A 16831-nucleotide genomic window follows, 5' to 3' on the forward strand; every position below is an offset into this window, starting at 1 on the left:
CTTTCTTGACCCTCTTATCTTTAATTCCAAACAATTGTAAACATTCCAGACTGTTAAGGGCCATGCCACGCTACCCAGTTTATAGTAAAGGGATCATGCTGCATCACATCAGCAAACATCAACTTGGACAAGTACGTTTTAAAGGCCTTACCTTTTCTTCTGAATCTTCTAGTTACAATACTAATAAAGGCAAATGACTCAATTGGATGAGCAGTTAAAATGACAAACTTTCATGACTTGATAATAAATTGGTTTGAAAAGAAAAGAAAGGCAGGCACTGTAGGTGGTTTTGCATGCGAGGCCTCCAGCTGGGGTGGAGTGTGGTCAGGATGACTTCCTGAATAAGAACAGGTCGTGGGGATGCTTTATAAAAGAGGCAGCCTCTCTCTAGTCTACACATTGTCCACAGGTCCATAGACAAGACTGGCTCACCTACAAGCGCAAACACAGAACAAACCCAGGAAGGATTAGCAGGTATTGACAATATAGTTGGCAGCATTAAGCTACCTCCAGCTTTGCTCCTTTTCCATTTACATGAGCATCTAGAAGAGGAAATTGATCATCTTTTATACAACATGAAGTGCCTTGTTTTGGTATGCGGCTCACTGGCTCTCCTCCTATTCTCCAACTATGCAGAGGTAATGCATTCAACTCATTCAATCTATGTTGGCAATTCAATTTGTGCTTTTACATTGACTAGATCAGTGGACCACTAGAGTTTAATTTGTTAACCCTTTGTGGAATCGCTCTCATTGATAGCATAATAGTTGAAGGAGCAAAAAAGTTGTGTTATGACATTTTTATTGGTGGAATTTACTTCTCAATGTACTTCACCACGCCCTTCTACAGTGTATGTCACTACTGCATGAACACCATGAAACTGACTGTAACTGCAATATTAGTTAATCGCCCAACCATGTAAGCTTGTAGCTTGGTTGCATTGTTGTCATATCATTTACACATACATTTCTTTCTGTTACGCTCTCTGCATCCTTTCCCTTATCTTTCCCTGTCGTCACTCCCCTTCTCACCCCTCTCTTCATCTTTCTCCTCCCCTGCATCTCTCTCTCACTGTCTTTCTCTCTCTCTCTCTCTCTCTCTCTCTCTCTCTGTCCATATCATCTAGGGGAACAGTACAACAACAGTACCACCACCAGCATCAACAACTGTACCACCACCAGCATCAACAACAGTACCACCACCAGCATCAACCCTCCTGACAACACCATTGGCAACTACCATGCAAGCTACGACTGCTGGGAATGGAGGAGGTCACGTCATGGGATCTCTCACCCTGCTGTTTGGCTGTGTGTTTCTTCAATCCCTCTGGCAATGAGCGCCCCATTGAGGCTCAGATTTGTAATCACTGTACACCAGTGGTTCTCAAAGTGCGGTCCAGCAGCCGTAGAATGATGTTGATTTCTTTAAACACACATCTTGTCGTTTGGGGGTCCCTGGCACAAAACCTTTTCAGATGTTGGTCAGCGGCAAAATAAATATCAATTTTGGGGTCCTTGACATGAACATGTTATAGAGCCACTGCTGTAATCCCTAATAGTACACCCATTTTTGTATATGTAGAGAACATTTGTGGGACACAGGATTAATGTGCTTTTATTGTGTCTGTTTTGTATGAAAAAGAATGAGCAGGGAGCACAGAGTGGACAGTGGAAGCCTGTTAATCACTTAAACCATATACTTAGTTGATCGGGGTCCCCCAGGGGTCTATACTTGGTCCCCTCCTTTTCCCCCCTCTACACTACATCTCTTCGGCAAAACATAGTTGATCTACAAGCAGACAAGGCGTAGTGACGAGTTGTGAGCTTGTAGATGAGCTAATTTTCACAGAATGTTCGGTGAACGTTCACACTCGTCCAATGCGATTGAGCTTGTAGATCTTGTAGATGTTGGCCTATGACATGCCCAGAATATGAACACTAGGGTTCGTGTGGTTGAATGAAAACAAACTGTCACTGAGTGATCCCAGTATGAATTTATGGCATGAAGAAATGTGTGTGAGTGAATAGCTTGGAATGAGATTCTTACAGCAAATACTGTGACAATGTCATTTGCACTTTATTTGCAGAGGGTATGTTGTACAGTCCACACCAAACTTGATTAATTAATAGTCACACAACACAAATGTTTACATTATTATAGGCTAACAGAAAACTACAGTATGGTAGAACGCAACATGTGTGTAGAGGGAATATTCATGATAATGAACTATTCATAAACCCTTGGAACAAGATTACAAAGTGCTTAACAAAAAACCTAAGAAAGAAAAAATCTGCGCAACACAATAACATGTACAAAATATGAAGTGAAGGTGAGAAATAAAACATTAAGAGAATCAACCAATAACATTTCTAAAATGTAAATTATGGAAAGGCCTTTTGATAAAAGTATGTTTTTAAGAAGTCATTTAAAAGACGACACTGATCAAACCTGAGCTTATCAGGCAGGTCGAGGAGACCTGACAGCAAAGATCACTCTTTGTCTTCACCTCGACTCAAGAACAACCAGCAGATAGTCCTGCCTGAGGACCTCAGGCTGCACACAGGCTTAATAATATGGGGTTAATAGGGTTAATAATTCTAAATGGGTGGGCAGACCATGAAGTACTGTATGGTAATATATTAACAATAACAATATTATGATCAATGCTGTCAAATGCTGTATTTAAAACAAATATGACCACCAGTGTCAGCATTAATTAAAAGACCGTTTGTGACTCTACTGTATGGTGCAATCTCTTCTGTCAAAATCACAACTGATAATTTTCTAATATATGATTGGCTTTCATAGCTGCCAGAAGCTGTAATAAGATTTGTTTAGTTTAGTTTAGTTTATTAGCACATTGTTATAACAAATATAGAAACAATACATATTGAAAGACAAGTTGCTGTGCGAGGAAAGGAAGAAGCCGGATGGCTTATTTGGAATCCTTTCCTTCAAGACTTAATAAGAATACGTCTTTTCCAGAATTTTTTTAATGAATGGCAATTTAGAAAGTGGCCTGAAATTGTCACAAATGATTGGGGTCAAGACCAGGTTTTTGAGAAGAGACTAAACACAAGTAACCTTAAAATAATCAGGGACAGATCCAGAACATAAGGGAGCTATCAAGTAAGGGTCACCTATTGTACTTCCAACACATCTACAATAAATTGAGAGAGTATAATATCAACAGGGCAAGAGGAAGGTTTCCTGTGATATAGATCATCAAGTATTGGACCAAATGACAAGATGGAGGAACATTTTCAGACTGCGTTTCATTCAAAGAAATTGAGAGTGCAGTATGTCTGGGTCCATGGTGAAGGCAACTCTCCTACCGGATCAAGTCCGTCAGGAGAAGGTGCGCTCAACTCAAACAAAAAATTAATTAGTGATCAGACACAGATTGACCTGGTTAAGGCAAATATTCACACCATAAATGTTTTCCTCAGGCCAAAGACTGAGTGAGATTGACTGAGTGATACTTAAAAAGTTAATAGCTACAAATATGAATATTATGAATATTCTCTCATATATAATAAGTACCATAGAGGAAAGAAAATCAGAGAATTCAGACAGAAAGCTTGAGTTTTTTGTTTGAGAGTTTAGGAGGATGCATATAACCACTGCCCAGTTCATGAGAAGGAAGTTTGTAGGGAAAATACTAATATATATTGGAATTTGTTCATCTCTATGATAGGCGGTGGAGATGAACAAAGTACAGTCAAGATAGCACACACTGCACAGTAATAGGACTTTTGCACTGCGTTGTGATAAAGATTTGAAGTAAATACCAGGCCACCAGCCAAATGTGGTCACATTTACGGTAACTAATAAGTTCCACTAGACATGTTGGCAAACAGCCTAAAGGTATGATATGAAGCAAAACATTAGTGTAATTATCTCCAGCAGACTGAAGGCTGGGACAGAGATTATGTTTGAATGTCAACTTGACATTCAAACATAATCTCTGTCCCATTGTCAACAGGGCAAGAGGAAGGTTTCCTGTGATATACAATGGGTGTGCACCCTGACCATGATACTAACATGATACTGACGATGATACTGACATAATACTGACCATGATACTGACCATGGTTCTGACATGATACTGGATGCAACAATTAGAGTGAGGGTTTTTACAAAAAATGCCATGTATCAAGTATCTCAAATTGGAATCACATGATGAGGGGCCTCATAGAGCGCACCTCCAAACATGCTTTCACTACTGACCATAGAGGGTGCCACAAATTCAAAGTATGTACTGTATGTAGAAACTTTATTTCCCCCTGCTGCATCCAAAGGTCCTGACAGCTGCATCCCAATTTACACAGCCCTGGGTAGGCCACTCAGCCTGGCGTAGATATGTGGTAATGTTCAACTGTATGCACACAGTACACACACAATGGTTCTCCTGTCATTTTCATAGTCATTATTTACTTCCCACCATAAACAGAAACAAAATATGTTTCTTCATTTCCATATTATAAGCTACAGTAATGCCAGCTCTACAGAACTCAGACTTCAGATCAGAGGCAGTTTCTACAGTATATGAGTTTACAATGTTCTCACTGCTCAAATGTAGATGCCTCATAGTACATAGCTTGTTTTTTCCACCTTCATGAGTAAACAGCCATTAAACAATACCATTTCCATAGTCAAATATACTTCCCATCATAAAAACAGCTTGTATTTCTTCATTTCCATATTACTTCCCTGTTTGTGCCCTCCCTGTTGGTTCCGGAGTAAATTTGTGGGGTTATGGCAAGAAAATCAATAGGCAGAGTTGCGTTATGATCCAAGGAATCCAGGGGAAATTATTTTGATTGTACAACTTCTATGGTTAAAGAGTTACAGTATAGGCTAAAATGTAAAATGGGCTGTTATAGTGCCACCATGAGGCCAATTTGAAAAATTGGGATGGAGGTGTGTGCAAAGGTTTACGGGAAGCGGCCCCTCCCGCAAAATTTTAAAGCCAACCGTTGCTAATTGGAAAGGAATTTGTTATAGCGTTATTAGGCCAATTTTAAACATTTGTGGCAGAGGTTCTTCCTTGGCCTACTGGGAGTGTGTGTGCAAAGTTTCCACGCCAATCGGTCCAATGGTGCTGGAGATCAGCTGCTGCTTACAGGGGCCACTCACACATTCACGAGTGCAGAGCCGGCGCAGCCAATAGGCAGAGTAGGCAATTGCCTAGGGCGCCATTAGGCTGGTGGGGCGCCCACCAAGCCAAGATTTAAAGAGGTCGTGCCATGATTTTGCACTTTTTCTGTTTTTCATGTGTCTATGAGGTTGATAGAACTTCATTAAGCCCCCTGGTGGTGTTTTTATGGTGTTTTATGTCTTCTCTGACTATTTTGAGTTTCTACCTGGAGGCTGAAACCTTGAGGGTCAAACGTGCCAATAGAAAAACAGCCCTTTAGTGACATAGTAAAAATATACCCTCCCCCTCGTTATCATAACACAACAGATGTGGGCATGAGGAGGAGGAGGAGGGACTAGGACAGGTGGGTGGTGCTAAGGTGGTGGAGGAGGTGCTAAGGTGAGAACCAGGTATACTTAATGAACTGGAGGCGTGTCCACATAAAAACATATAACTATTTCTGTACACTTTTTTGAAAAAAATCTTCCTAGTATAACCATAATACCGGATGATTATGTTTTAGGGGGGGGGGGGGGATCACTGAAAATCACGGCACCCCGTCTTTACGTTTTTTGGTTTTTTTTAAGAATTTAGAAAAATGTACAGTATAGACAGGTTTCTTGTTTACAAACATTACTGGGTGTGTGCGCATTCAGGATGCAAAACCACTTTAAAAGAAACACACACAGCTGAGATTAATAAACTGATTAGAGTCAGCTAGAGCCATGAGCTGCAGTGTGTGACGGTGATCACGTTACCTCAAGTGTCTCAAAATAGATAAGACCTTTATTGCTAGAAGAATGCATTCCAGATAATGTAAAGAGTGTTGCTTTCATAATTGCAATGGTACAGTACAGTGTAATATACTGTAACAGCCACCCATGTGAATGGCATGCAGCACAGCACGTAAGTTACATTTCTTTGACATAAGACAGCGCTACTCAACCCGCGGGCCGCATGCGGCCGCATGCGGCCCCAACGCAGCGTCTCTGCGGCCCCTCATGGTCAAACCAACGGAAATGTATATTTTTATCCTGTACTTAAAAAAAATAAGCACAGGATAAAAATATACATTTCCGTTCAAATATATGGGTTGCTTCATTTTTTTTCAAAAACAGACAGACATACATACAGGTGCGTCAATTGTTACAGGTATAATGCATAGTTTTCTATGCATTTCGGGTTTTTTGGGGGGTTTGACCCCCAATTTTTTTCGGACGCGCGGCTTTGCCGCACGCCCAGGATAGGTGTCCCTTATTTCAATCTCTGGGAGTTGGCAACCCTAACCTTGCCATACCTTAACTTTTGCTGTAACTGATTAGCCTGGTAAACCCTCCCTCCAGAAATCTCATTTGTATTTTATTTCAGGAGTGAGTCTGGCCTGCAGACCTATATGGACAATTTGGCTGTGGGCTGGAGCTGGGCGGGAGTAATGTAGCTTTGATGTCCAAGTGGCCCTGTGATGTCCAATTAAGCCACTTTAGGCTGCAGTGATTATGACCAGGAGTAATTGGTTTGTCTTTGATGTTAATGAGCAGCTTGTATGAAAGGTGTATTGATTAATGACGTGTGAACCACTCTGGTTCCACCTGATTGGCCTACCCCCGCTGTCAATCACAAAACAATGAGCGAGGACGCTGATTGGCTCGGTTATTTGGTAATGCACTAGAAACGCCCATACAAGCCTTCATGCCAGACTCACTCCTGGAATCAAATGGAAATGAGATTTCCGGAGGGAGGGTTTACCAGGCTAGTAACTGATGCCACTGGACATACACACAAAATAAACAGGTACAGTGAAAAGAATATGATGTCAAAATGTACATTTTCTTATAACAATAACAATGTGTAGTGTGTGTTACAAAATAAAAAAAATAAAAATAGGACCGACATTTTTAGCTTGCGGCCCCTTGGACTTTTGGTATTTTGCTGAGTGGCCCCTGAGCCATCTTAAGTTGAGTAGCCCTGACATAAGACTTTCAGAGGTCTTTTAACTCCAGTTTGTTGTCTCCGCCAGGCCGAAACTTTGCATGCACACTCCCTAGAGGCCAAGGAAAAACATCTGCACTGCATTTTTGTCTCCGCCAGGCCGAAAGGCATGGCGAGAGAATATGTTTTACCCCCTGTCCGTGTGTCCGTGTGTCCGTCCGTCCGTCTGTGCAAAACCCATTTTTGTAATATTACTCCTACAGATTTTATCCAAACATCACGCAGTACACAGTATCTCTATAGTCATGTGATCAACACGGATCTGTCTGATTTTCCATATTCCATCCTGATTGGCTAAGGTTGGCTTCCAAAGTTTGCAGGATTGGTCCGCTTTGAACTAAATGCCTCAAATCATGAATGCAGCATGCAATTTCCGTGAAATTTCACACGCACATTCCCACAAGGCCGAGGAAAAAATGCCACTTGAAAATGTTCAAATCAGCCTCATGGTGGCGTTTTTAACTATAACTGCACCGATCTGCGTGAAACTTTGCACGCATACTCCCTAGAGGCCAAGGAAAAACATTTCCCCTGCATTTTTCACATTAGCCTTTTATAGCGCCACCAGGAGGCCGACTTATGTAAAACTATTTTTTTAAGATTAAGCCTTCAGATTTTATCCAAATTTCACGCAAATCGGTACAAATGATCTCTATAGTCATGTGATCAAGATGGATCTGTTTGATTTTTCATATTCCATCTTGATTGGCTAACATTGACATCTAAAGTTTGCAGGAGTGGCCCGTTTTCAACAAAATGCCGCAAATCATGAACGCAGCGTCCGATTGCGGTGGAACTTTGCACGCACATTCGCACTACGTTGAAGAACAAAAGCCACCCTTTTAACATTGCCCTATTATAGCGCCATCAGGAGGCCGATTTTTCTTTTTTATATTACTCATACAAATGTTGTCCAAACATCATGCAAATCAGTACACATTATCTCTATAGTCAAGTGATCAAGATGGTTCCGTCCGATTTTTTATATTCCATCCTGATTGGCGAATTCCAAAGATTGCTGACCCACAATAACCTACCTGACCTGGCGGAGACCTGTGCTCCGAGGAGCACCTTTTCTAGTCTTTCTATTTTCTTTTTGTGGGGAGGGGGTACAAAGTATAGGTGTTGTGGTAATCACGTTAATTTAACCCATTAAGACCTGAGGCCGATTCTACAAAATGTCTTCTAAATCCTAACAGTTTAAAAAAAAAAACGTATGTTGCTGTATCAGTTGTTCTCAAACTTTTTCATGTCAATGACCCCCCAAAAATGTATTTGGCCGCGGACCCCCATTACAAAATATCTTGTTCCAGGGACCCCCCAGAAGCAAAGATTTGAGTTACAAATGTTCGCTTCAAAAATATATATATTCAAAACTAGCAGATCTACAAGCTCGTAGCGCGGCACTCGGTGCAGCGCTATGAGCTTGTATATCTGCTAGTTTTGAATATCCAAAGAAATCTAAAATGACACAGACACGTTCCCGGTCTTAATAATAATTGAATGAAATTCATAATTATGCAAATATCTTACATACTTTCAGTGAACTACTACATGCATTATTCTCAGTTTCCACCACCTGCACTATTAATTTTAATAGGTCATGGTTTGTTTCATTGACACTGTTTGGTAAAGCATCACCACACCTCGAAACTTAACATTAAATCTTCATCCTTGTTCCTCATACTTGTTCCTTGTTCCTCATTAATAATTATTGGGCATTTTAAAAATAACTTAAAAATCATTAATCTTGTAGCATTCTAAAAGAAAAATCCCCTAACGCGATCCTTTCTCATACTACATATCATTAATCTTCTGGGCATTGTTAAAGAAAGAAGTGTTTCTTTCTTTAACACGATCCTTCCTCAAGTCATTTAACTTTTTTTGCAGATAACAAAACAAAAAAACCTAACCTGATTCTGCAATGTTCTCATGGATAATTTCCTGTTGCTAATGTCCTTCTACTCTGTTACATCGCAGAATAGGTGGACATGTAGTGAGGGGAAAAATACCGTACATCAAAATGCATCTTGTTACAAAGTACAAATACCCCCAAAATAAATGTATCAACATTTGCAATTTCTTTTTTTAATCTTTTTTTTTTCTTCTTTTTTTTACATCTATATATCTTGTATTTTCAAAATACAATATTTTGAGAAAGATGGGAATGCGTATACAATGCGTACGTATGTATTGACGCCCTCAAATATGCTACAGTACCTCTTGATCAGGCTTACAAACATGGCTGTGTAGACTACATACAGATTAACTTGAAAAGGAAGGAAGCAAGCACTCATGAGACGAATTTTCGAAGTATCAATGTACAGGGTGCACGGTTCAGGCGGATAAAGTTCATAGAAAGGAATACCAGCACTCACTTAAGTCCTTTATAGACTCTTATTTATTTAGGTCATAGCTCCCCAGCAACAGCGTCAAACCGGACGTTTCGGCCCAGAGGCCTTCTTTAGCGTATAATTAGTGTGGTTGCCCTAACAGGGCAACCAGACTATAGTAATCCTCACACTTTATTATTCATATAGATAAACAATAGTTTAGATCGTCTCTCCTCCCACAGTTTTTATTCCCCAATTTAGTGCCATATCTCAAAATGACCGTCTTGACCTGGAATCGTGCGCTTGTATTTTGCTAAGAGATTGGTTAAATAGTTTAATTGATATTGATTTATTAGTGCATTAAATTTCCCCATCCGCTTTAATGAAAAAGTGAAAAAACTCAAATTCAAGTATTTTTTTCTCTAAAACCGTAAGAGCTAGAGTTACCAGATTTGGAGAGGAGGTTCATAATTTAGTCCGAAATTATTGAAAAAATAATCACACCAATCGGCCACATGGTGGCGCTATAACAGCCCCCTTTACGTTTTGGCCTATAACTCTTGAACCGTAGGTCGTAAAATCAAAATTTCTTTTCCCCTGGATTCATTGGGTCACGACGCATCTCCCCATATAGGCCACGCCCATTTGCGTCAGGATAGATTTTCCGCCATTTTGAATTTGATTCAAAACACACTTTTAGCTCCTTTTCCCACATATTTTGTCCAAATTTCACAAAAATCGGTACACATGATCTCTGGGCCCATGCGATGAACATATCCAAACGGCATTTTGATAGTCCTTACCGTTCGTCCGTAAATGGCTTCCAAAGTTAGTGGGAGGGGCCCGTTTTACAAAAAAGGCCACAAATCACGAACAAAACGTCCAGTCAATCCCAAATTTGAATCACATGTCAAGTGTGGTTTATTCAACAAATCCCCCCCAAAAAATCCACTTTGATCCATAGGGGGCGCCACAAATGCTCAAAATGTAACCGTTTGATGCAAAAACCTTATTTTGGGGGGATCAATCCTCTCAAAATGGAACGCAAGTGATCTCAGGAGTTACGTGACAATGTAATTGGCACAGCCTCCGACGGTATTCCTCCCAGCGTATTCCTCGAGTCTAGCGTCGAGACTCGAGACTAGCGTCGGTGCAACCACACTCTGCAATTGCCCTGAATTGCGACGCGTCTAGTTATACATTATACGCTGAAGAAGGCCTCTGGGCCGAAACGTCGGCCCAGAGAGAGATTAGACCCACTGTATCATCAGTGGGTCTAATCTCTTCCTCAGGCAGCAGTGAAGAAGGCTGTTGTACTGGGCCCTATTCCACGAAAGGCGAATTAAATAAGACTGGCCTTAAGTCAAATCCAGGCTTGACAAAGTCGGGTCCGTATAGCCTGGTTTATTCCGTTCCATGAACGCCAAGCCAGGCTGAAAAGGAGCGACTTTGTCGAGCTAGGCCTTGTCAAGCCAGGCTGTGTCGAGCCAGGATAATGAAGCCAGGCTTCACGTATTCCTGTAAAAGACCATTAAAGTCGATAGCAGAATCCTTGAACTTGACCAATCATGGAGCCCAAAACCAGAGCGGCGTTCTTCTCTGTGGCTGAATAGCAGCACTGCAGCGGCTCATGGAATCATATGAGGAAGTAAAATGTATAATAAGCAATAAAGGAAACACGGCCGCAATAAATAGATCCAGGGAGAAAGCGTGGCCGACAAATTAAATGCACAAGTCGTCCAAAATATCCAGTCCATAAATATATAGTCCATAAATATATAATTCTGTTAGGCTTAAACTAGCCCTAGAATGTCTGTGATCTTACATACATTTCATGTATTCCAAATACACAGTCATAGATCACCCTGGCCGACGCGCTGTGTAGTCACGATCTGCGCGGCCGTAAAAGTGCTCTAAACTCTGTCTGTACTCACCCAATAATTAATTCCTAAGACTTGGAGTCAGATATTGTCCTCTAGTTTCATGTCCATTTGAAAGTTCTGCCAGAAAACGTGTGTGTTTAGTCAAATATCTCCACTTTTCCTCGAGCTGCACACGGACGACTTTCTGTACGGGCGAGGGGCCCGGAATGAGTGCAGGACTGAATATATCTAAACTTCCTTTGGGAAGCACAAATGTTTGGGACACACAATTGACAGGTGATGTGATTCATTACCCCGCACCAATCACAAGCACCTGTCAATTGTGTGCCCCATTCGTTTGTGCTTCCCTGTGTCAATTTGTTATGATGTTTGTGATGACCAGAGGATGTTTGGGTAAATTCGGTCCTTCACTCAAGTCGGGCCCCTCGCCCGTACAGAAAGTCGTCCGTGTGCAGCTGGTGGAAAAGTGGAGATATTTGACTAAACACACGTTTTCTGGCAGAACTTTCAAATGGATATGAAACTAGAGGACAATATCTGACTCCAAGTCTTAGGAATTAATTATTGGGTGAGTAGGCCTACAGACGGAGTTTAGAGCACTTTTACGGCCGCGCAGATCGTGACTACACAGCGCGTCGGCCAGGGTGATCTATGACTGTGTATTTGGAATACAGGAATGCTATCTACTTAAACGCCCAATGCAAAAAAAAAAAGCAGTTTTAAGCAAAGGTTAAAATGTAAACTAATTAAAACATTTCTAAACCATAATTATGGACACAAAAAAATGTCACGTCATTAACCCTTGTGGTGGTGTGGTGCAGCCCCACCCCTCGTTTGATTGATATTATGGTTCAGCCAAGGATAAGGACCTAATTTATTACAATATGATAGACAACTGATAATTTGAATTCATTAAACTCACTATAGGACATTTCCATATAAAGCAAGAAATGACAGTCATATATATCAGCTCGCAGCAAGCTAAACCCCTTAAAAAGTACTGTCAACTACACTGTTTCAGAGACATATCGAATGTCATTCTTATTAAGCTATTAATGTTTATGTAATATATATAATATAATATAATGTGTGTGTGTTTGGGGGGGGGGGTAGTTATGGTATACCCTCCGAAAAAACCTAGCACACACCATTGGATTAGGGGTGCTTCACAGAAATTTCACAGAAAGTGTGGCTGTGCAGCGTGTGAAAGTACGGTAAGCAAACGGAGAGCGTGATATTAATGACTACATGCCATTTGTGGTCTTATTGTATGTGATTGCATGTTTATGTTGGCAATTAAATCATTGCTGTTTATACACCATTTAATTATTTCTGTAGAAAAGAGGCTACTCTTTACGTCATGGATGAATGAGAGAGATAGGTCACTGTACATGATATGAATATTTACATTCAGTGCCTGTTTAATCTCCCCAGAAATGTTCCTGTGAACCGAAGTGTTGACATTTTGTCTGGAAGCAGTTTGTTGTTATTGTAATGTCAAAGTATTTATATACATAAATACTTTATTGTTCTTTATTGTTCTTTATTGTCTCTGAATTTTTCAGATTGGCCTGTTATAGCGCCACCAGGAGGCCGATTTGTGCAAAACATATTTTTTGATACTACTTCTACAGATTTTGTCCAAACATCACACAAATCGGTACACACTACAGTATCTCTATAGTCATGTGATCAACATGGATCTGTCCGATTTCCCATATTCCATCCTGATTGCCTAAGATTGTCATCCAAAGTTTGCCTCAAATCATGAACGCAGCACGCAATTTCAGTGACATTTTGCACGCATATTCCCACTAGGCCGAGGAAGAAATGCCACCCTTTTCATATTGGTCTGTTATAGTGCCACCAGCAGGTCTAATTTAGCAAAAGACATTTTTGGAACAAAATGCCTCAAATCATGAATGCAGTGTCTGATTGCCGTGAAAGGCCTGAGAAGAAATGCCACCCTTTTCACATTGGCCTATTATAGCGCCACCAGGAGGCCACAATAACCTACCTGCCCTGGCGGAGACCTGTGCTCCGAGGAGCACTTTTTCTAGTTGTTTATTGTTCTCACTTGCATCTTGTGTATGTTTTTGTTAGGTTTTAAATTAAAACCATACAAATGACAGCAATAAAACAATTAACAATTAAACAGGACTTGAATATTGGATATGTAAGGTGCGGATATCTGCATCATGGTACATGATTGTAAAACTACAATATATCCTTCAACTTCTTGTTTTATGGGCAAAATGATTGTATTTTGTGGGGGAAATGTTTTCCTTAATGGCCACTCCTCTACACAAGGTGCACGTGAGTAGCTTTTTCATTGCTTGATTTTAATGAAGTGCACACAGCCATGGTTGAGCTGTACGACTTCAAGTCTTCGGATCGATGTCGCCTGCGATCTCCAGTCCAGTCAACATATTGCGTCAATTACCAGCATTGAGCAGAAATTAAGCAATAGTGACCATGATTTAATAAGAGTGCGTGGCTAGTTTTTCCTTCAAATATAAACATTGCTCAGCTCTTGTGTAGCTGTTGTGTTTGTGCGTTGTAACTTGTTACACAACCAATGTAGTTGGTGTGAGGGGATACTATTATGCTAACGCCGTTGATAATTTGGCTATTCACATTATGACTGTCTTGATTGGCCACGTTCCATATGACAATGACATCGTGATTAGCCTAAATCAGAGCCTCAATAAGCAAACATGTCCAGACATGTTTGCTTATTAGGCTATTATGACTGTCTTGATTGGCCACATTCCATATGACAATGATATTGTGATTAGCCTAAATCAGAGCCTCAATAAGCAAACATGTCCAGACATGTTTGCTTATTGACCAGGATTGTATAAGAGTGCTTGGAACTTGAGTTTTGCCCACGCTAACTAACCGGAAATAATTATGAGATAAATTGAGAGCACTTCGTTTTTTCGGTTTGTTGAGAGGTTTGTTGTTCAGTAAATAAAGCACTCGATCATACTTTGGAATGAAGTTGGTGTGTGGGGATACTATTATGTGCTTAAGTTACTTTTCACTACTGGCATATACTTACATACACAAAAACGTGTGCTCAAGTAGTTAATTCATAATGCACCTATAGTGGAGTCAAAAATACAATATTTGTCTTTGATTATTATTTCTACAGCGGTCTCAAACTTTTACTCAAGTAAGGACTAAAGCAAAATAGCCGATCTGCAAGTTGTGAGCTTGCAGATCTGCTTTTTACGGAGGAAAATCTTCCGCCTACGTCATCAGCCATAGCCTATGTCATACCGGAGCACAAGAAATATGTTCCTCTTTTCCTCCTTCCTCCTCTTTTAGTCCCACCCCCTCTCAGAACCTGATAGGTTGACTACTTGATCATCGCAGGCGACGTCCATCCGCAGACTTGAAGTCGTACAGCTCAACCATGGCTGTGTGCACCTCATTAAAATCAAAGCAATGAAAAAGCTACTCACACCAATTGTGTAGAGGAGTGGCCACTAAGGAAAACATTTACCCCACAAAATACAATAATTTTGCCCATAAAACAAGAAGTTGAAGGATACATTGTTTACAATCAACCATGATGCAGATATCCGCACCTTACACCATATCCAATATTCAGGTCCTGTTTACTTGTTAATTGTTTTATTGCTGTCATTTGTATGGTTTTAATTCAAAACCTAACAAAAACATACACAATGCGACATGCATATAAATACTTTATTGACATTACATTGACAATGTATGAGACATTTCTGCTTCCAGACAAAATGTCAACACTTGGGTTCACAGGAACATTTCTAAACATGCACTGAATGTAAATATTCATATCATGTACAGTGACCTATCTCTTTCATTCATCCATGACGTAAAGAGTAGCCTCTTTTCTACAGAAATAATGAAATGATGTATAAACAGCAACGATTTAATTGCCAACATAAACATGCAATCACATACAATAAGACCACAAATGGCATGTAGTCATTAATATCACGCTCTCCGTTTGCTTACCGTACTTTCACACGCTGCACAGCCACACTTTCTGTGAAATGTCTGTGAAGCACCCCTAATCCAATGGTGTGTGCTAGGTTTTTTCGGAGGGTATACCATAACTAACCCCCCCCCCCCCCCCCCAAACACACACACATTATATTATATTATATATATTACATAAACATTAATAGCTTAATAAGAATGACATTCGATATGTCTCTGAAACAGTGTAGTTGACAGTACTTTTCAAGGGGTTTAGCTTGCTGCGAGCTGATATATATGTCTGTCATTTCTTGCTTTATATGGAAATGTCCTATAGTGAGTTTAATGAATTCAAATTATCAGTTGCCTATCATATTGTAATAAATTAGGTCCTTATCCTTGGCTGATCCATAATATCAATCAAACGAGGGGTGTGGCTGCACCACACCACCACTATTTAGACGTCTAATAGCCCGAAAAATGCTCAGTGGGGCCCACACACCCAGTAATGTTTGTAAACAAGAAACCTGTCTATACTGTACATACTGTACCAGCCTAATGGCCCCCTACGTCATCAGCCATAGCCTATGTCATACCGGAGCACAAGAAATGTGTTCCTCTTTTCCTCTTTCCTCCTCTTTTAGTCCCACCCCTATCAGAACCTGATAGGTTGACTACTTGATCATCTCCGGCACCGTTGGACCAATCGGCGTGAAAGTTTGCACACACTCCCAGGAGGCCAAGGAAGAACCTCCACCACAAATGTTTAAAATCGGCCTAACAGTCGTGATTCCCAGTAGCAGAATTTTCAATGAAGGCCAATCCAGCCTACCTGCTTGACCAGCAGATTCCAGCTGGAAGCTTGTCCAGCCTGGTAAGCCAACTAAACTTGAAAGAATGTGAGCACAACTCAGTTACAAATAAAACAAATTTACAGGGTAGGCCTACATGGCTCAGAAGAGTTCAATGGCAGCAGAAGAATGCCAACACTCAAGGAAATGTCCTTCAGACACTTTATTTAGAATGGCATGGGTAACTTGTGAGTTGTCCGTGCCAATCCAAATAATACCTAAAAGACATTTCCGTGAGCATTGACATCCTTCTGCTTTCATTAAACCAACCAGCCAAGACCAGCTAAAACCAGCAACTATCTTGAGCTTGCCTATGCTGGGGTTTTTCTTTCAACAGGGTAAACAGCTATTAAATGACCATACCGGCGGTCTGGCATGTTTAGCCCACGAATCACGGTGTACTTGATATAAACTGGCATTTGCCAAAGCATTGTTGGTTTGTTTGATTGTCGAGGAAGATAATCCAACACACACAAGTTAATTGTGCTATTAGTCATTTTCAATGAGCTGTAGAAAAGTAAAATTTACTGACTATTTGGTATACTATATTTTCAGGCCTGAAAATATAGTTTAAATTGATCTCTATAGGGCGCCCGCTGGCCTAGCGGTCCAGGCACATACCATATAGGCTCTGATGCCTGCCGGCGTGTTGTGGGTTCTCAT

This window comes from Gymnoscopelus braueri, assembly GCF_963280865.1.
Source record: "Gymnoscopelus braueri genome assembly, chromosome: 11".
NCBI classification, from domain to species: domain Eukaryota; kingdom Metazoa; phylum Chordata; class Actinopteri; order Myctophiformes; family Myctophidae; genus Gymnoscopelus; species Gymnoscopelus braueri.